Genomic DNA, 21,503 nt, shown 5'->3' on the forward strand with positions numbered 1-21,503 from the left:
TTCCAAGGCTTGATTTTTGACCCAAATATGATCTATCCTGAAGAATGTTCCATGTGAACTTGAGAAGAAAGTGTATTCTGCCACTTTTGGGTGGAATGACTTATAAATATCAATTATATCTATCTGATCTCTTGTGTCATTTAAAGCTTGTGATTCCTTATTTATTTTCTCTTTGGATGATCTGTCCATTGCTTTAAGTGGGGTGTTAAAGTCCCCTACTACTACTGTGTTACTGTTGATTTTCCCTTTTATGGCTGTTAGCATTTGCCTTATGTATTGAAGTGCTCCTATGTTTGGTGCATAAATATTTATAATTGTTATATCTTTTCTTGGATTGATCACTTGATCATTATGTAGTGTCCTTCCTTATCTCTTATAACAATCTTTATTTTAAAGTCTATTTTATCTGATATGAGTATTGCTACTCAAGCTTTCTTTTGATTTCCATTTGCATGGAATATCTTTTTCCAACCCCTCACTTTCAGTCTGTATGTGTCCCTATGTCTGAAATAGGTCTCTTGTAGACAGCATATAGATGGGTCTTGTTTTTGAATCTACTCAGCTGGTCTGTGTCTTTTTATTGGAGCACTTAATCCATTTACATTTAAGGTAAATATCGATATGTATGTTCCTATTACCAATTTCTTAATTGTTTTGGGTTTGTTTTGTGGGTCGTTTTCTTCTCTTGTGTTTCCCACCTATAAAAGTTCCTTTAGCATTTGTTGTAAAGCTAGTTTGGTGTTTAGTTGTACTGAGCAGGAGAAATAGGAAAAAAGCATGTCTTCATCTTCCTAGAAGGAAAAAATATAGCACTTGATTTAAAAATACATTGTATCTTTAATGTTTTGTGATATTACAAAATCTAAAGCTTATTTTTTCAGAGCCTTAGATATGAAGTTTACCAGTTCATTCAGGAAAAAACTGCTACTTTAAAAATTCCTTTAAAGCAATATAACTGAATAATACAACTTTCTATTGTTATTTATTTAGGTTATTTCCATTTAAATATTATTCCAAACTTAGCATAATTTATTTATACTTCCTACTAATATATATTAAAGATGTATTTAAAAGTCCTCGTTAACATAAACAAACCAGGTATGTTTTTAAATAATATTTTCAAATTGAAAAGTCTTAGTAACACCTGTTTAAGAAAGAAACAAATAAGTTATTTAGATTTTAAGTTGAGATGCTAATATTTAATTCTATATCAGAGAATTTTTTAGGCTTCATGGAAAAAAGAGCATTATGAATGTGTGACATTACAATGTCAATTGTATGAGAAAACACTCATTTATGCTTAAGCTTTACTGTTTCTAACCTGGATATTATTTGAATATTTATTATGAAATTCTATTGTTGAGAGATAGAATAATGAGAAATAAACTAGAGTTAAACACGTGGTATTGCCCCAAACCCCACCCTGGACACAGCAACCCACAATTAGGAGGAAACTCACAAATATGAAACTTCTCCCTCTGGAGCGAGGTTTTTTTCCCCCACATTGGACACCCTAACCCTTGGGACCTGCCCCATGGTGACAAGCCCTCAAAATTTCTGGCTTTGAAAACCAATGGGGCTTATATCCAGGAAACCCAAAAGTTTGTAGGGAACTGAGATTCCTCTTTTAAAAAGCTTATGTGCAACTATGGATACTATGTATAAAATAGATAACTAATGAGAACCTACTGTATAGAACAGGGAACTCTACTCAACACTCTGTGGTGACCTAAATGAGAAGGAAATTCAAAAAATAGGGGATATATGTATACATATAGCTGATTCACTTTGCTGTATAGTATAAACTAACACAATATTGTAAAGCAATATATTGTATTCTCCAATAAAAATTTAAAAAAATAATAAAAAGCTTATGTGCAGACACACTCACCCTGAGACCCAGCACAAAAACAATTTGAAAAGCATCTAGACCATATGGGAAAGAGATTTATTTGCTAATCTTAAAGCATCTGGCAAAGGGCCAGGGGCCTACTGGGACTCTATACAGGCTTGGAGGAGATGGTGGATGCCATTTTTGTGCTCTCCCTCTACCTTGCTAGTGCAGGCAGGTAAGGCATGCCCCCATGTTCTTGCATAGCCCCACTAAAGCTGGTGGGTGAATCCAGCACCCGTGCTCTCCCACAGTGCTGCTAAAGGTGGTGAGTACATACAATCCATACAGGTGATGTCCGTTGAATGCCCAGCACTGATGGCCAGGGGGCTTGCAGTTCTGGGCCCCATGGGACTGAAACATAGAGACAGTTCCTGGCAGGTTATCACCTGCATGGCACATAGAACATACTGAAACACACCCTCAGTCTTCCTGTGATAAAGGCCTATTTACTTCTCCTGGAGCTTTAGCCTGAGGGGCAGGCTTCAGGTTTACCACTCACCCAGATGCTACAGAGGTGCTATCAGGGAACATAGACCAGGGGACACCATCTTTGCACTCTCCCTTCGCCTTGCGACAACTCAACAGTACCACCCATAAAGGAGCTTAAACATTCATCTCTAACCCCACTTTCTGCAACTGTCACCAAGAGGACACATTCAGATAGCCTGGTCTGGAGGCCAGTAGAGTTTACAATTGCCGTCCCATTATACGTGTTTGCATACTTTAAAAGCTCTTGCCTGAGGGTCTGGCTTCCAATCAGCCTGAAACTAGGTGCTGAGATTCTTCCCTTTGGAACACTGACAGGTCTAGGCACAATCTCAACAACTGTGACCTGTCAAGAATAAATCTGGCTGTTTAGATAATTACAAAGGTTCCAGAGACAATGAAAAGTTTGGACAGGGTTGAACAATAAGGTTCACCGTCTACATGAGGCTACCCCTTCAATACTGGGAGAGGTGGCAGTTTCACCAAATACCTAGAATCAAAAACAGATAGGCAAGCCAAATGAGGAGACAGATGGCTATGTGTCAAATAAAAGAACAAGACAAAACCCGAGAAAACTCTTAATGAAACATAGATTAGTAATTTATCTGATAAAGAGTTGAAGGTAATGGCCATGAAGATGCTCACCAAACTTGGGAGAAGAATGGATTAACAGGTTGAAAACTTCAACAAAGAGCTAGAAAATATAAGAAAGTACTAAACAGAAGTCACAGAGCTGAAGAATACAGTAACCAAAGTGAAAAATACACTAGAGGGTGTATTAAAGACTTAAATCTAAGACCTAAAGTCACCAAACTTCTAGAGGAAACGTAAGTAGTATGATCTTTGACATCAGTCTTAGTAATTTTTTCTGGATATGTCTCCTTAGGCAAGGTAAACAAAAGCAGAAATAAACAAATGGTACTGCATCAAATTAAAAATCTTTTTGCACAGCAAAGGAAGCACTCAACAAAATGAAATGGCTACCTACTGAATGGGAGAAATATTTGTGAATGATATATCCAATAAGGGGTTAATATCCAAAATATACAAACAACTCATACAACTGAACAGACATTTTTCTGAAGTGACATACAGAGGGCCAACAGGCACATGAAAAGATGCTCAGCATCAGTAATCATCAGGGAAATGCAAATCAAAACCACAATGAGATATCACCTCACCCCTGTCAGAATAGCTATTATACAAAAGACAACAAATAGCAAGTGTTGGTGAGGGTGTGGAAAAGAGGGAACTCTTATGCACTGTTGGGAATGTAAATTGGTGCAGCCAGTATGGAAAACAGTATGGAGATTCCTCAAGAAATACTCCTGAGTATTTACCTGAAGAAAAGGAAAACACTGATTTGAAAAGATATATGCACCCTTGTGTTCACTGTAACATTTTTTACAGTAGTCAAGACAGGGAAGCAACCTAAGTGTCCATCAATAGATGAATAGCTAAAGAAGATGTGACCTCTCTCTTTCTCTCTCTCTTTTGCATGCACGCATGTGCATGCACACACACACACACACACACACACACATACACACACACAATGGAATATAACTCAGCCATAAAAAAGGATGAAGTGCTTCCATTTGCAACAACACAAATGGACATAGAGGGTATTACGCTAAATGAAATACTTCACATGTAGGAGTACAAATATCACATGATTTCACTAATGTGTGAAATCTAAAAAACAAACTACCCTAGCAAACAAAGCAAAATCAAACTAATAGATGGCGAGAACACATTGATGGCTGCCAGAGGGGTGAAAAGTGTGGGGATTAGAGAATGGGTGAAGGGTGTCAAGAGATACAAACTTCCAGTTATAAAATAAGTCATGGGGATGTAATGCACAGTGAGTCACTATAGTCAATAATATTTTATTGCATATTTGAACTTTGCTAAGAAGGTATGTCTTTTTAATTTTTTTAATTTTACATTGGAGTATAGTTGACTAATAATGTCTTAGTTTCAGGTGTACAGCAAAGTGATTCAATTATACATATACATGTATCTGTTCTTTTTCAAATTTTTTTCCCATTTGGTTACTATAGAATATTGAGAAGAGTTCCCTGTGCTATACAATAGGTTTTTGTTTGTTATTAATTTTAAATATAGCAGTGTATACATGTCAATCCCAAATTCCCAATATACCGTTTCCCCCACCATTCCCTGCTGGTAACCATAAACTCATTCTCTAAGTCTGTCAGTGTGTTACTGTTTTGTAAATGAGTTTATTTGTATGTTTTGGGTTTTTTTTAGATTCTGCATATAAGCAATATCATATGATTGTTGTCTTTCTCCGTCTGACTGACTTCACCTAGTAAGATGATCTCCAGGTCCATCCATGTTGCTGCAAATGGCATTATTTCATTCTTTTTTATGGCTAAATAATATTCTGTTGTATAAATATGTCATATCTTCTTTATCCATTCATCTGTCAATAGACATTTAGGTTGCTTCCATATCTTGGCTCTTGTAAATAGTGCTGCAATGAACATTGGAGTGCATGTATATTTTTGAATTATGGTTTTCTCTGAATATATGCCCAGGAATCAGATTGCTGGATCATGCGGTAATTCTATTTTTAGTTTTTTTAAGGAACCGCCATACTGTTCTCCATAGTGGCTGTAAGAAGTTACATTCTCACCAACAGTGTAGGAGGGTTCCCTTTCTTCCATAACCTCTCAAGGATTTGTTTGTCAATTTTTTTATGATGGCTATTCTGATTGGTGTGAAGTGATATCTTATTGTAGTTCTGATGTGCATTTCTCTAATAATTAGCGACGTTGAGCATCTTTTCATGTGCCTCTTGGCCATCTGTATGTCTTCTTTGGAGAACTTTCTTCTTAGGTCTTCTGCCAATTTTTTGTTTGGGTTGTTTGTTTTTTAAATATTGAGCTGCAAGAGCTGTTGGTAAATTTTGGAGATTAATCCCTTGTTAGTTGCATCATTTGCAAATATTCTCTTCCATTCTGTGTGTTGATGTTTTGTTTATGGTTTCCATTGCTGTGCAAAAGATTTTGAGTTTCATTAGGTCCCATTTGTTTATTTTTGTTTTTATTTCCATTACTCTAGGAGATGGATCGAAACAGGCATTGCTGCAATTTATGTCAAAGAGTGTTCTGCCTATGTTTTCCCCTAAGAGTTTTCTAGTATCTGGTCTTACATTTAGGTCTTTAATCCATTTTGAGTTTATTTTTGTGTATGCTATAAAAGAATGTACTAATTTCATTTTTTAATATGTAGTTGTCCAGTTTTCCCAGAAACACTTATTGATGAGATTGTCTTTACTGTCTTTCCTCCACTGTATATTCTTGCCTCCTTTGTTGTACACGATAAGTGCGTGAATTTATTCTTTGGCTTTCTAGCCTGTTCCATTGATCTATATTTCTCTTTTTGTGCCAGTGCCATACTCTTTTGATGACTGTATCACTGTAGTATAGTCAGAAGTCAGGGAGCCTGATTCCTCCAACTTTGTTTTTCTTTCTCAAGATTGCTTTGGCTATTCAGGGTCTTCATTGTCTCCATACATATATTAGGATTTTTTGTTCTAGTTCTGTGAAAAATGCCAGTGGTAATTTGATAGGGATTACATTGAATTTGTAGATTGCCTTGGGTAGTATAGTCATTTTAAGAATGTTGATTCTTCAAATCCAAGAACATGGTATATCCTTCAGTCTGTTTGTGTCATCTTTGTTTTCTTTTACCAGCATCTTATAGTTTTATGGAGTACAGGTCTTTTGTTTCCTTAGGTAGATTTATTCCTAGGTATTTTATTCTTTTTGATGAAATGGTGAATGGAATTATTTCATGAATTTCTCTTTCTGATTTTTCGTTGTTAGTGTATAGAAATGCAACAGATTTCTGTATATTCATTTTGCATCCTGCAACTTTACAAAATTCATTGATGAGCTCTAGTATTCTTCTGCTAGCACCTTTAGGATTTTCTATGTATAGTGCCATGTCATTTGCAAACAATGACAGTTTTACTTTTTTCCAATTTGTTTTTCTTTTATTTATTTTTCTTCTCTGATTGCTGTGATTAGGATGTCCAAAACTATGTTGAATAAAACTGGTGAGAGTGGACATCCTTGGCTTGTTCCTTATCTTAGAGGAAATGCTTTCAGCTTTCCACAGTTGAGTATGATGTTAGCTGTAGGCTTGTCATAAATGACCTTTATTATGTTGAAGTACGTTCCCTCTATGTCCACTTCCTGGAGAGTTTTTAACATAAATGTGTGTTGAATTTTGTCAAAAGCTTTTTCTGTATCTATTGAGATGATCATATGGTTTTTATTTTTCAGTTTGTTAATGTGATGTACCACACTGATTAATTTGTGGATACTGAAGAATCCTTGCATCCCTGGGATAAATACCACTTGATAATGGTGTATGATACTTTTAATGTATTGTTTTGTTGAGGACTTTTGTGTCTATGTTCATCAGTGATATTAGCCTGTAATTTTCTTTCTTTGTGCTATCTCTATCTGGTTGTGGTATCAAGGTGATGGTGGGCTCATAGAATGAGTTTGGGAGTATTCCTTCCTCTGCAATTTTTTGGAATAGTTTCAGAAGGATAGGTGTTAACTCTTTTCTAATTGTTAGAATTTGCCTATTGAATCCATCTGGTCCCAGCGTTTTGTTGGGAGTTTTTAATCACAGTTTCAATTTCAGTGCTTGTGATTGGTCTGTTCATATTTTCTATTTCTTTCTTTCTATTTCTATTTCTTTCTTTCTTTTTGGGAGATCTACCTTTCTAAGAATGTATCCATTTCTTCCAGGCTATCCATTTTATTGGCATATAGTTGCTTGTTGTAGTCTCTTATGATCCTTTGTATTTCTGTGCTGTCAGTTGTAACTTCTCTTTCATTTCTAATTCTGTTGATTTGAGTCTTACCCCCTTTTTTTTTTGATGAGTCTGACTAAAGGTTTATCAATTTTGTTTATCTTTTCAAAGAACCAGCTTTTAGTTTCATTGATCTTTTCTGTTTTCTTCATCTCTATTTCATTTATTTCTGCTCTGATCATTACAATTTCTTTCCTTCTACTAACTTTGGTTTTGTTTGTTCTTTCTGTAGTTGCTTTAGGTGTAATGTTTGGTTGTTTATTTGTGATTTTTCTTGTTTCCCAATGTAAGATTGTATTGTTATAAACTTTCCTCTTAAAACTGCTTTTGCTGTGTCCCATAGGATTTGGATCATCATGCTTTCATTGTCATTTGTCACTAGGTATTTTTTGATTTCCTCTTTGATTTCGTCATTGATCCATTGGTTGTTTAGTAGCATATTATTTAGACTCCATGTGTTTGTGTGTTTTAGTTTTTTTCTTGTAGTTGATTTCTATTCTCATAGCATTGTGTTCAGAAAAGATACTTTATATGATTTCAATTTTCTGAAATTTACTGAGGCTCACTTTGTGGACCAGCAGGTGATTAATCCTGGAGAATGTTCTATGTGCACTTAAGAAGAATGTGTATTCTGCTGCTTTTGGATGGAGTGCTCTATAAATATCAATCAAATCCGTTTGATCTAATGTGTAATTTAGGCCTGTGTTTCCTTACTTGTTTTCTGTCTGGATAAGCTGTCCATTGATGAAAGTGGAGAGTTAAAGTCCCCCACTATTTTTGTGTTACTGTTGATTTCTCCTTTTATGGTTGTTAGTATTTGCCTTATATATTGAAGTGCTCCTATGTTGGTGCATATATATTTACAATTATTATATTTTCTTCTTAGATTGATCCCTTGATCATTATGTAGTGTCCTTCCTTGTCTCTTGTAACAGTTTTTAAGTCCATTTTGTCTGATATGTGTATTGCTTCTCCAGGTTTCTTTTTGTTTTCATTTGCATGGAATACCTTTTCCCCTCACTTTCAGTCTGTATGTGTCCCTAGATCTGAAGTGGGTCTCTTGTAGACAGCCTGTATATGGATATTGTTTTTGTATCCATTCATCCAGTCTATGTGTTTTGGTTGGAGCATTTAATCCATTTACATTTAAGGTAATTATCAATATGTATGTTCTTATTGCCATTTTGTTAATTGTTTTGGATTTGTTTTTGTAGATTTTTTTTCTTCCCTTCTTCTTGTTCTCTTCTCTTGTGATTTGATGACTAACTTCACTGTTGTGTTTGGATTGCTTTTTCTTTTTTTATAAATATATTTTTAAATTAATTAATTAATTAATTTATTTTGCTTTGCCAGGTCATAATTGCAGCATGTGAGACTTTCATTGCTGTGTGCGTGATCTTCATTGTAGCATGTGGCATTTTTAGTTGCAGTATGTGGGATCTTTAGTTGCGGCAAGTGGGAATTTTAGTTGTGGCATGCGAGAACTTTAGTTGTGGCATGCGGGCTTCTTTAGTTGTGGCCTACGGGCTCTTAGTTGCAGCATGCAGGATCTAGTTCCCTGACCAGAGATTGAACTTGGCACCCCCGAATTGCGAGCGTGGAGTCTTAACCACTGGACCACCAAGGAAGTCCCTGCCTTTTCTTTTTTATGTGTGTATCTATTGTAGATTTTTAGTTTGTGATTACCATGAGGTTTTGATATAGCAGTGTATATATAAACAAGATAGTTTTAAATTGCTGATCTTTTAATTTCAAATGTATTTCCAATATCCTGCATTTGTGCTCTCTTCTTCTCATGATTGCTGGTTCTGATATCATATTTGTGTGTATTTACTGTATGTTTGCCTTTACTGGTGAGGTTTTCCATTTGTAATTTTTTCATTTCTAGTTTTGGCCTTTTCTTTTCACCTTAGAAAAGTTCCTTTAGCATTTGTTGCAAAGCTGGTCTGGTGGTGCTGAATTCTCTTAGCTTTTGCTTGTCTATAAAGCTTTTGATTTCTCCATCAAGTCCGAATGAGAGCCTTGCTGGGTAGAGTATTCTTGGTTGTAGGTTCTTCCCTTTCATCACCTTAAGTATATCTTGCCACTCCCTTCTGACCTGTAGAGTTTCTGCTGAAAAATCAGCTGATAACCTCATGGGAGTCCCTTGTATGTTATTTGTTGCTTTCCCCTTGCTGTGTTTAATTTTTTTTCTTTCTCCTTAGATTTTGTCAATTTTATTATTATGTGTCTCAGTGTTCCTCCTTGAGTTTATTCTGCCTGGGACTCTCTGCACTTCCTTGACTTCTGTGACTGTTTCCTTGCCCATGTTAGGGAAGTTTTCAACTCTTATCTCTTCACATATTTTCTCAGCTCCTTTATCTCTCTTCTGTTTCTTGGACCCCTATAATACGAATGTTGGTGCATTTAATATTCCACCAGAGGTCTCTTAGACTGTTTTTATTTCCTTTCATTCTTTTTTCTTTATTCTGTTCTGCAGCTGTGATATCCACCATTCTGTCTTCCAGCTCACTTATCCATTGTTCTGCCTTAGTTATTCTGCTATTGATTCCTTTTAGTATATTTTATTACAATTCTGTTATTGTATTGCTCATCTCTGTTTCTTTCTTCTTTAAATCTTCTTGCTCTGTGTTAAACATTTCTTGTATCTTCTTGATCTGTGCCTCTATTCTTTTGCCAAGATCTTGGATCATCTTCACTTTTTCTGGTAGATTGGCTATCTTCACTTCAGTTAGTTGTTCTTCTAGGGTCTTATCTTGTTCCTCTGTCTGGGACATATTCCTCTGTTGTCTCATTTCTGCAGGCTGTAGGAATGTATTTCTTCTTGTTTCTGCTCTCTGCCCTCTGGTGGCTGAGGCTGTCTCAGAGCCTTGTGAAGTCTCCCTGGTACTGGTTCCTGTCCACCTGCAGGTTGAGCTGGGTCTTGTCTCTCTTGTGGACAGGGCTGTGCTCAGGAAGACTTTAAGCAGCCTGTCTGCTGATGGGTGGAGCTGTGTTCCCGCCCTGCTGGTTGTTTAGCCTGAGTGGTCCAAGCACTGGAACCTACAGGGTGTTGAGTGAGGCTAGGTCTTGGGGAGGGAATGGTGGCCTCCAAGAGGACTCATGCCAATGAGCACTCCCCAGAAGTACCACTGCCAGTGTATGTCCCTGCAGTGAATCACTGCCTCCCCATGCCTTCACAGGAGACCATTCAATCTTAGAAGGTAGGTCTGGCCCAGTCTCTTATGAGGTTACTGCTTCTTTCCCTGGTTCCTGGTGTGCATGAGACCTTGTATGTGCCCTCTAAGACTGGAGTTTCTGTTTACCCCTGTCCTGTGGAATTTCTGCAATTAAACCCAATATCAAAGCCAGATTCTCTGGGGGCTCCTCTTCCCATTGCCAGACCTCCAGGCTGGGAAGCCTGATGTGGAGCTCAGGACTTTTGCTCCTGTAGGAGAACTTCTGTGGAATAATTATTTCCAGTTTGTGGGTCACCCATCCAGTGCTTATGGGATTTGATTTTATTGCAGTTGTGCCCCTCCTACCTTCTCGTTTTGGCTTCTTCTTTGTCTTTGGATGTAGGGTATCTTTTTTGGTAGGTTCCAGTGCTGTTTGTTTGTTTGTTTGTTTTCAATGGTTTTTCACCAGTTGTGATTTTGGTGTTTTTGTGAGAAGGCATGAGCTCACATCCTTCTGCTCTGCCATCTTAAGCTGACTCCAGATTAAATCAAGAAAGTATGTTTTAAAAGTTCTCATCACAAGAAAAAAATGTAACTTTTTATGGTGGCAGATAGTAACTATACTTACTATGTAAATTATTTTATGGTGTATACAAATGTTGAATCATTTTGTTGTAACCTGAAACTAATGTAATGTTATATGTGAATTATACCTCAATAAAAGGAGAACAAATATAATGATACTAAGTTCTGAAACTTCAAGAATATTAAATTAAGATTTATAGTTTCTATTTTTTTTTGTTTGTTTTTTTTGTTTTGTTTTCGCGGTACGTGGGCCTCTCACTGTTGTGGCCTCTCCCACTGCAGAGCACAGGCTCCGGACGCGCCGGCCCAGCAGCCATGGCTCACAGGCCCAGCCACTCCGTGGCGTGGGATCCTCCCAGACTGGGGCATGAACCCACGTCCCCTGCATCGGCAGGCGGACTCTCAACCACTGCACCACCAGGGAAGCCCTATAGTTTCTATTTAAATTACTATTTATTGATTATAGTCATGTAACTCTTAAGAATTTTATAAATAGGTTGTGGCAGGCTTTGGATAATCTTCAGGTAATTTTCTTGGGAAAATTCCAAATATTTTGTACCTCAATAAAACATGGTGAAAATAATTATGAAAGATAATTTAGTTTACTGCAAAATTAACTTAGAGTTTGTGGACCAAAGGGCTGGAATAATTTTGAAGGCAATTTGTCTTTGGCTTCTGTTATTCAGCACTTTTTTTCTTCTTGTTTTCTCTTTCTCTCATTTTTTGGTCTTCTGTCCTGTTCCCACTAATCCATGCTAAAATGTTTAGTGGTTAATAAAAATATTAATTGTATATGTTTGTATTTGGTTAGGGCTTATGGAGGAGGGAATACCCAGCCCCATTGCTTTCCCATTTCCCACTCTCCATTCTTGTTTCAGAGACACCAGGTTTCTAAAGTCTCAGGAGCCTGCGAATCTTTGAAGGAATGATGCATCCAGGTGTTCCCTATGTGACAGCTACCTGGCTTCCACCAGGCCCACATGACCTCCAGTCATTTAAGAAAGCAACTGCTCTCTTGACCACCAGCTGGCTGCATCTTAGTCTGACCTCTGCATCTATGTATGAACTTGAGTTACTTGACTTTTCTGTGCCCTAGTTTCTTTGTCAGTAAAAATAAGAATAAGAATAAGAACACTTGTCTAGCTCTTGATGTTGCTATAGGATAAAATGACATAGTAGTTAGTTATTTAACATTGCTTCAGGATAAAAACACTTAAAAAATAAGGTATTATGAAATGGACATCTCTCGTAACTACCCCTCTATAATGCTACTTGTAGTAACTTTCAGGTCTTAAGAATAAAACTACTTAAGAAATATACCATATACTATATACCATTTTCCAAGTAAGAGTTAACAGAAATCCAGTGAACTGATAGAATTCCTTAAACACCTGAGGTCATTAAAAACATTAACATTAATGGATAAAAATCTATTAATGCTTGCTTTCTTTATTTGATGGTTTATATTATTTTATTATAAATAAAAAAGGTTTTTATTTTCATGTTTATTTTCATGTTTTCCCCACTTTATCTAATTAGTTGAGAAATCCTTTGAATTTTTCACTTTAAGTGCCGTTTTCCCTTCCTTTCTCATTGCCACAGTTCTATAGGTCTTCATTATTTACTCCAGGGACTATAGGTGCCAAGTAGAAAGTTGGTAGGAATCTTTAAGGAGATTTCATGTTAAAGCAGTATGGACATTATTCATTTAGGTCTAGAAGTGAATTTTTTTTCAGCACTTATACAAACCCACATTTTCTGGACCTTCACATTTGTTGAGACAAAGACTGAATATTTCAATTTTCAAAAAATGTGATTAGTAACCATAAAGCCATACAGGCCTTTCTATTTCGAAGATATAAGGCCATTTTTCTCACTTTCCTTGCTTCCCTGTTCTTCCTTGAGGATGAGACTCTGCTTGTTTTCCATTTCTATTGAAAACTGTTACTACTCATTCTGTCCTTTGCAGTTCTATTTTTTATAAATCTGGCTGAAAATTGGCCAAGTCATCTCACCTGCATCCCCTTCCTAGCTACATCCAAAGAGAAGTACACAATCCATTTTTATTATGAAGTTTTATTATAATCACTTTTGGGAACAAAAAATTAAAAAAAATAAAACATAGGCAGTTAATTTCTGCAAGCAATTGTTGGATGGTTATAATATGTCAGACACTGTGCTAGCTCTTGGGATATAAAGATGGATAAAGTCTTAAATATATCACATTCTGGTAGGGAACATTGCAGCTCTTGAAGAAATTACAGTCTGGTAGATGAATTATAAATACCTAGTAAAATTCTAATATTCACTGTCCCTCTTCTTCAGTTTCTGCTTCACTTTGGATAGTAGCTAAAAGCTCATCCATATTTTTGCTTTCTACTTATTTTTCTGCCCATGGAGTCCATTAAATATCCCTATTAGCTTTCCTCAGACTTGTCTACGTATGAAGGGCACAGTGGCTCCTTCTTCCACAAAGCTTCCCAGCTTGGGAACCTAAGGAACAGATTGAAAAGAATAATATCTTAACCTTCAACTGGGTATTTTCCCCAACTGTAAGGTCCTCTGGATGGGCTGATATCCATCTCTTGAGGGCTCTGTCCAGCCCAGATTTGCTACCTTCTGAATATTCCCTCACATCATGTTATTTTTCTCAAGCATCAAAAATACTTAATAAACTTGCACAAATTATGATTATAACCCTGGCCTAGAAATCTGAGCTATCTTGGTAAAGCTTTGTTTTGTCATTGAATCCACCTGACTATATTTCTATTTGAGACAGCTGGGGTGGTCTTGATTGGCGTATGCCACTTTGCCATGCCCAGGACTGTAAATGCAAGGTGAAAAACCAGCAAGATTTGGTCAGGAGGGGCATCCTCCACAGATGTAGCTTTCCTACCTAGCAAACAGTGTCTCAGCCTTAACCCAGCCTCCAATATTCTACCTTATCATGGCGTGTCATGGCCATGACAGATTTGTTTCTTTAAAAAAAGCAATCTTACATGTATTTCCTTTTTCAAGAAAGAGTGCACTCCATCCTCTACCAAAAGCAATATGGTAGTATCCATTTTATCACATCTTGTAATTGCAAAGATTCAAAAATTACAATCAAACATGTTTCCTTGAAATGACTCTGGACTATAAAAAAAGAAGATATCACAGCTTGTAACAGGGAGGCAAGTTTAATGTTAGGGAGCCATTTTATTAACTACTGAAGAGAAAGTAAAGGTTTTAATTTTGAAGTAAGGCTGGCACTTGAACAGAAACATATAAATCTTACTTGGGGTTGGAATGGAAGTTCCATTTTGGACACTACAAATGACAGTGCCTGCTGTTGTCAGAAAAGAAAAAAAATACTTAATAAACAAATAAGCTATGAATGATGATACTGCAGATTTCCTTTATCATTTTGAGTTCTTTTCCCTACAAACTCCCATAGTTCACTATTATAACTTAATTACTGCATCTTATAAATACATTTGAAGCTATTATTGTTATTTAAGTGGATCATATAAAGTTTCATGTAATTAACACATTTGCTTCTAAGAAATGTGTGGTATAAGTCAAGACAAAATATTTCCCTTTACTCTGATGTTTTACAGGTAGTTAACTTGTATACGAGTAACCTAACAAGTGGGAAAGATTCATAGAAAGCTTTTCTAAAGACTCTCACCCAAATTGGAAAATTAATATTTTAAAAATAAATGTAACAGGAAGAGATATCTTGAGGCAGAGACAAGATGGCAGAGTATAAGGACTTGAGCTCGCCTCCTTTCATGAAAACACCAAAATCACAACTAACTGCTGAACAACCATCAACAAAAACGACTGGAACCTACCAAAAAAGATATTCTACATCCAAAGACAAAGAAGAAGCCGCCACAACAAGACAGTAAGAGGGGCACATATGTGATACAATCAAATCCCATACCTGCCAGGTGGGTGACCCACAAACTGGAAAATAACTATATCTAAGAGGTTCTCCCACAGGAGTGAGAGTTCTGAGCCCCATGTCAGGCTCCCCAGTCTGGGGGTCTGGAATCGTGAAGAGGAGCCCCAGTGCATTTGTCTTTGAATGCCAGTGGGGCATGATTACAGGAAATTCACAAGGCTGGGAGAAACAGAAACTCCACTTTTGGAGGATGCACACAAGGTTTCGTGCAAACCAGGACCCAGGGACAAAGCAGTGATGTTATAGAAGCCTGGGCCAGACCTACCAGCTGGTGTTGGATGGTCTTCTAGGGAGGCAGGGGGTGGCTGTGACTCACCGTGGGGACAAGGACACTGGTGGTGGAGGTAAAAGGTAAAAGCTCATTGGTGTGAGCTCTCCTGAAGCTGGCCATTTTGACATCAAGACCTGGCCCCACCCAACAGCCTACAGATTCCAGTGCTGGGACACCTAAGGCCAAACAACCAAGAGGGTGGAAACACAGCTCCACACATCAGCAGACAGGCTGCCTAAAGACTGAGCCCACGGCAGCCTCAAAACACACCCTTTGACATGGCCATGCCCACGAGAAGGACAAGACCCAGCTCCACAACCAGTGGGCAGGCACTAGTCGATCCTACCAGGAAGCCTGCACAAGCCTCTTAGACCAACTTCACCCACCAGGGGGCAGACACTGGAAACAAGCACAACTATGATCCTGCAGCCTGAGGAGCAGAGACTGCAAACACAGAAAATTAGACAAATTGAGATGGCAGCGGAATATGTTCCAGACAAAGGAACAAGACAAAGCCCAGAAGAACAGCTAAGTGAAGTGGAGACAGGCAATCTATGCAATACCTGGAAAAGGATTCAGAGTAATGATAGGAAAGATGATCCAAGATCTTAGAAAAGAATGGAGGCACAGAAAGAGAAGAAAAGCTTAAAAAGAGCTAAATGATATAAAGAATAAACAAAGTTGAATAATACAATATTTGAAATGAAAAATACGCTAGCAGGAATCAATAGCAGTATTTTTTCTTTCTTTTAGTTGATTTCTAATCTCAGAAAAGATGCTTGGTGTGATTTCAATTTTCTTAAATTTATCAAGGCTTGCTTTGTGGCCCAGCCTGTGATCTATCCTGAAGAATGTTACATGTACACTTGAGAAGAATGTGTATTCTGCTGCTTTCTGATGGAATGCATTATAAACATCAGTTAAGTTTATCTGGTGTAATGTGTAATTTAAGTCCTGTGTTTCCTTATTGATTTTCTTTCTGGATCATCTGTCCATTGATGAAAGTGGGGTGTTAAAGTCCCCCACTATTATTTTGTTACTGTCAACTTCTCCTTTTATTTATGTTAACACTTGCCTTATATATTGAGGTGCTCCTATGCTGGGTGCATGTATATTTATGATTGTTTGTTATATCTTCTTCTTGGATTGATCCTTTGATCATTATGTAGCGTCCAACTTTGTCTCTAGTATTGTTACTCCAGCTTCCTTTTGATTTCCATTTGCATAGAATATCTTTTTGCACCCCCTCACTTTCGGTCTGTATGTGTCCCTAGATCTTAAGTGGGCCTCTTGTAGGCAGCCTATCTATATGTCTTGTTTTTGTATCCATTCAACCAGTCTATGTCTTTTGGTTGGAGCATTTAATACATTTATATTTAAGGAAATTATCAATATGTATGTTCTTATGCCTTTTTGTTAATTGTTTAGTATTTGTTTTGTAGGGGTTTTTATCTTCCTTTACTGTTTTGTTCTCTTCTCTTGTGATTTGATGACTATCTTTAGTGTTGTGTTTGGATTCCTTTTTCATTTTTGTGTGTATATCTATTATAGATATTGGTTTGTGGTTACCAGAGGATTAGTTTTTAACATCTTTATTGGAGTATAATTATTTTACACTTTTGTGTTAGTTTCTGCTGTATAACAAAGTGAATCAGCTATACGTATACATATATACCCAGATAAACCCTCCCTCTTACATCTCCTTCCCATCCTCCCTATCCCACCACTCTAGTTGGTCACAAAGCACAGAGCTGATCTCCCTGCACTATGTGGCTGCTTCCCACTAGCTATCTATTTTACATTTCATAGTGAATATATGTTAATGCCACCCTCTCACTTCGTCCAAGCTCACCATTCCCCCTTCGCGTGTCCTCAAGTCCATTCTCTACATCTGAGTCATTATTCCTGGCCTGCCCCTAGGTTCCTTGGAACATTATTTTTTTTAAGATTCCATATATATGTGTTAGCATACAGTATTTGTTTTTCTATTTCTGACTTACTTCACTCTATATTCTGTATCACAGACTCTACATCCATCCAATTCACTACAAATAACTCAATTTCATTTCTTTATGTAGCTTAGTAATATTCTCTTGTATATGTGTGCCACATCTTCTTTATCCATTCATAGTTGATGGACACTTAGGTTGCTTCCATGTCCGGGCTATTGTAAATAGTGCTGCAATGAACATTGTGGCACATGACTCTTTTTGAATTATGGTTTTCTCAGGGTATATGCCCAATAGTGGGATTGCTGGGTCATATGGTAATCTATTTACAGATTTTAAAGGAGCCACCGTTTGTTATCCATAGTGGCTGTATCAACTTATATTCCCACAAACAGTGCAAGAGGGTTCCCTTTTCTCCAAACCCTCTCCAGCATTTATTGTTTGTAGATATTTTTATGATGGCCATTCTGATTGTTGAGAGGTGATACCTCATTGTAGTTTTGATTTGCATTTCTCTAATGATTAGTGATGTTGATTACCCTTTTATATGTTTGTTAGCAAGCTGTATATCTTCTTTGGAGAAATGTCTATTTAGGTCTTCTGCCCAATTTTGGATCGGGTTGTTTGTTTTTTTGATATTGAGCTGCATGAACTGTTTGTATATTTTGGAGATTAATCCTTTCCCTGTTGATTCATTTGCAAATATTTTCTCCCATTCTGAGGGTTGTCTTTTCATATTATTTCTAGTTTCCTTTACTTTGCAAAAGCTTTTACATTTCTTTAGGTCCCATTTGTTTATGTTTGTCTTTATTTCCATTACTCTAGGAGGTGGATCAAAAAATATCTTGCTGTGATTTATGTTAAAGAGTGTTCTTCCTAAGTTTTCCTCTAGGATTTTATAGTGTCTAGTCTCACATTTATGTCTCTAATCCATTTTGAGTTTATTTTTGTGTATGGTGTTAGGGAGTGTTCTAATTTCATTCTTTTACATTTAGCTGTCCGGTTTCCCCAGAACCCCTTATTGAAGAGATGGTCTTTTCTCCATTTTATATCCTTGCCTGCTTTATCATAGATTAGTTTATCATAGGTGCATGGGTTTATCTCTGGGTTTTCTGTGTTGTTCCATTGGTCTATATATCTGTTTTTTCGTGCCAGTACCATATTTTCTTGCTTACTGTAGCTTTGTAGTATAGTCTGAAGTCAGGGAGCCTGATTACTCCAGCTCCATTTTTCTTTCACAATCTTGCTTTGGCTATTTGGGGTCTTTGGTGTTTCCATACAAATTGTGAATTTTTTTGTTCTAGTTCTGTGAAAAATGCCATTGGTAGTTTGATAGGGATTGCGTTGAATATGTAGATTTCTTTAGGTAGTATAGGCATTTTCACATTGTTGATTCTTCCAATCCAAGAACATGGTATATCTCTCCATCTGTTTGTATCACCTTTAATTTCTTTCAACAGTGTCCTATAGCTTTCTGCATACAGGTCTTTTGTCTCCTTAGGTAGGCTTATACCTAGGTATTTTATATTTTTGTTGCAATGGTAAATGTGTTTCCTTAATTTCACTTTCAGATTTTTCATCATTAGTGTATAGGAATGCCAGAGATTTCTGTGCATAAATTTTGTATCCTGCTACTTTACCAAATTCATTGATTAGCTGTAGTAGTTTTCTGGTAGCATCTTTAGGATTCTCTATGTATAGTATCATGCCATTTGCAAACAGTGACAGCTTTACTCTTTTTTTCTTATTTTGATTCCTTTTATTTCTTTTTCTTCTTTCATTGCTGTGGCTAAAACTTCCAAAACTATGTTGAATAATAGTGGTGAGAGTGAGCAACCTTGTCTTGTTCCTGATCTTAGTGGAAATGGTTTCAGTTTTTCACCATTGAGGGTGATGTTGGCTGTGGGTTTGTCATATATGGCCTTTATTATGTTGAGGTAAGTTCCCTCTATGGCTACTCTCTGGAGAGTTTTTATCTTAAATGGGTGTTGAATTTTGTCGAAAGCTGTTTCTGCAACTATTGCGACGATCATATGGTTTTTAATCCTTCAATGTTTAATATGGTGTATCACATTGATTGATTTGTGTATGTTGAAGAATCCTTCAATTCCTGGGATAAACCCCACTTGATCATGGTGTATAATACTTTTAATGTGCTGTTGTATTCTGTTTGCTAGTATTTTGTTGAGGATTTTTGCATCTATGTTCATCAGTGATATTGGCCTGTAGTTTTCTTTCTTTGTGACATCTTTGTTTTTGGTATCAGGGTGATGGTGGCCTCGTAGAATGAGTTTGAGAGTGTTCCCCTCTGCTATAAGTGTTTGAGAAGAATAGGTGTTAGCTCTTCTCTAAATGTTGGCTAGAAGTCGCCTGTTAAGCCATCTGGTCCTGGGCTTTTGTTTGTTGGAAGATTTTAAATAACAGTCTCAATTTCAGTGCTGTGGTTGGTCTGTTTATATTTTCTATTTCTTCCTGGTTCAGTCTCAGAAGGTTGTGTTTTTCTACGAACTTGTCCATTTCTTCCAGGTTATCCATTTTATTGGTCTATAGTTGCTTGTAGTAATCTCTCATGATCCTTTTTATTTCTGCAGTGTCAGGTGTTCCTTCTCCTTTTTCATTTCTAATTCTATTGAGTCTTCTCCCTTTTTTTCTTGGTTAGTCTGGCTAATGGTTTGTGAATTTTGTTTATCTTCTCAAAGAACGAGCTTTTAGTTTTATTGATCTTTGCTATTGTTTCCTTCATTTCTGTTTCATTTGTTTATGGTCTGATCTTTATGATTTCTTTCCTTTTGCTAACTTTGTTTTTTTTTTTTTTTTTCCTTCTTTCTCTAATTGCTTTAGGTGTAAGGTTAGGTTGTTTATTTGAGATGCTTCTTGTTTCTTGAGATACGAGTGTATTGTTATAAACTTCCCTCTTAGAACTGCTTTTGCTGCATCCCATAGGTTTTGGACCATCATGTTTTCATTGTCATTTGTTTCTAGGTATTTTTTAGATTTCCTCTTTGATTCCTTCAGTGATCTCTTTGTTCCTTAGTAGGTATTGTTTAGCCTCCATGTGTTTGTATTTGTTACAGATTTTTTCCTGTAATTGGTATTCAGTCTCATAGTGTTGTGTTCAGAAAAGATACTTAATATGATTTCAATTTTCTTTAATTTACTAAGGCTTGATTTGTGACCCAAGATATGATCTATCCTGGAAAATGTTCAATGAGCATTTGAGAAGAAAGTGTATTCTCTTGTTTTTGGATGGAATGTCCTAGAAATATCAGTTAAGTCTATCTTGTTAAATGTGTCATTTAAAGCTGTGTTTCCTTTTGAATGATATGTCCATTGTTGAAAGTGGAATGTTAATATCCCCTACTGTGATTGTATTACTGTCGATTTCCCCTTTCATGGCAGTTAGCATTTGCCTTATGTATTGAGGTGCTCTTATGTTAGGTGCATAAATATTTACAGTTGTTATATCTTCTTTTGGATTGATCCCTTTATCATTTTGTAGTGTCCTTCTTTATCTCTTGTAATAGTCTTTATCGTAAAGTCTGTTTTGTCTGATAAAAGAATTGCTACTCCAACTTTCTTTTGATTTCCTTTTGCATGGAATATCATTTTCCATCCCCTAACTTTCAGTCCGTAAGTGTCCCTAGGTCTGAAGTGGGTTTCTTGTAGACATCATGTATATGGGTCTTGCTCTTGTATCCATTTAGTCAGTCTATGTCCTTTGGTTGGGGCATTTAATCCATTTTCATTTAGGGTAATTATCCACATGTATGTTCCTATTCCCATTTTCTTAATTGTTTTGGGTCTGTTATTGTAGGTCTTTTCCTTCTCTTGTGTTTCCTGCCTGGAGAAGTTCCTTTAGCATTTGTTGTAAAGCTGGTTTGGTGGTGCTGAATTCTCTTAGCTTTTGCTTGTCTGTAAAGGTTTTAATTTCTCCATCAAATCTGAATGAGATCCTCCTGGGTAGAGTAATCATGGTTGTTAGTTTCTCCCTTTCATCACTTTAAATATGTCCTGTCAGTCCCTTCTGGCTTGCAGAGTTTCTGCTGAAAGATTAGCTGTTTACCTCATGGGGATGCCCTTGTATGTTATTTGTTGTTTTTCCCTTGCTGCTTTTAATATGTTTTCTTTGTATTTAATTTTTGATGGTTTGATCAATATGTGTCTTGGCATGTTTCTTCTTGGATTTATCCTGTATGGGACTCTTGGCTCTTCCTGGAGTTGATTAACTATTTCCTTTCCCATATTAGGGAAGGTTTCAACTATAATCTATTCAAATATTTTCTCAGTCCATTTCTTGTTCGCTTCTTCTTCTGGGATCCCTATCATTCGAATGTTGGTGCGTTTAATGTTGTC

At 36.7% G+C, this 21,503-nt stretch overlaps 1 pseudogene; it reads right to left on the reverse strand.

Moving 5' to 3' along the window:
- LOC136142121 (importin subunit alpha-4-like) overlaps window positions 1-21,503 on the reverse strand; it is a 79,870-nt pseudogene that overhangs the window by 38,939 nt on the left and 19,428 nt on the right.

This window comes from Phocoena phocoena, chromosome X (assembly GCF_963924675.1).
Source record: "Phocoena phocoena chromosome X, mPhoPho1.1, whole genome shotgun sequence".
NCBI lineage: Eukaryota > Metazoa > Chordata > Mammalia > Artiodactyla > Phocoenidae > Phocoena > Phocoena phocoena.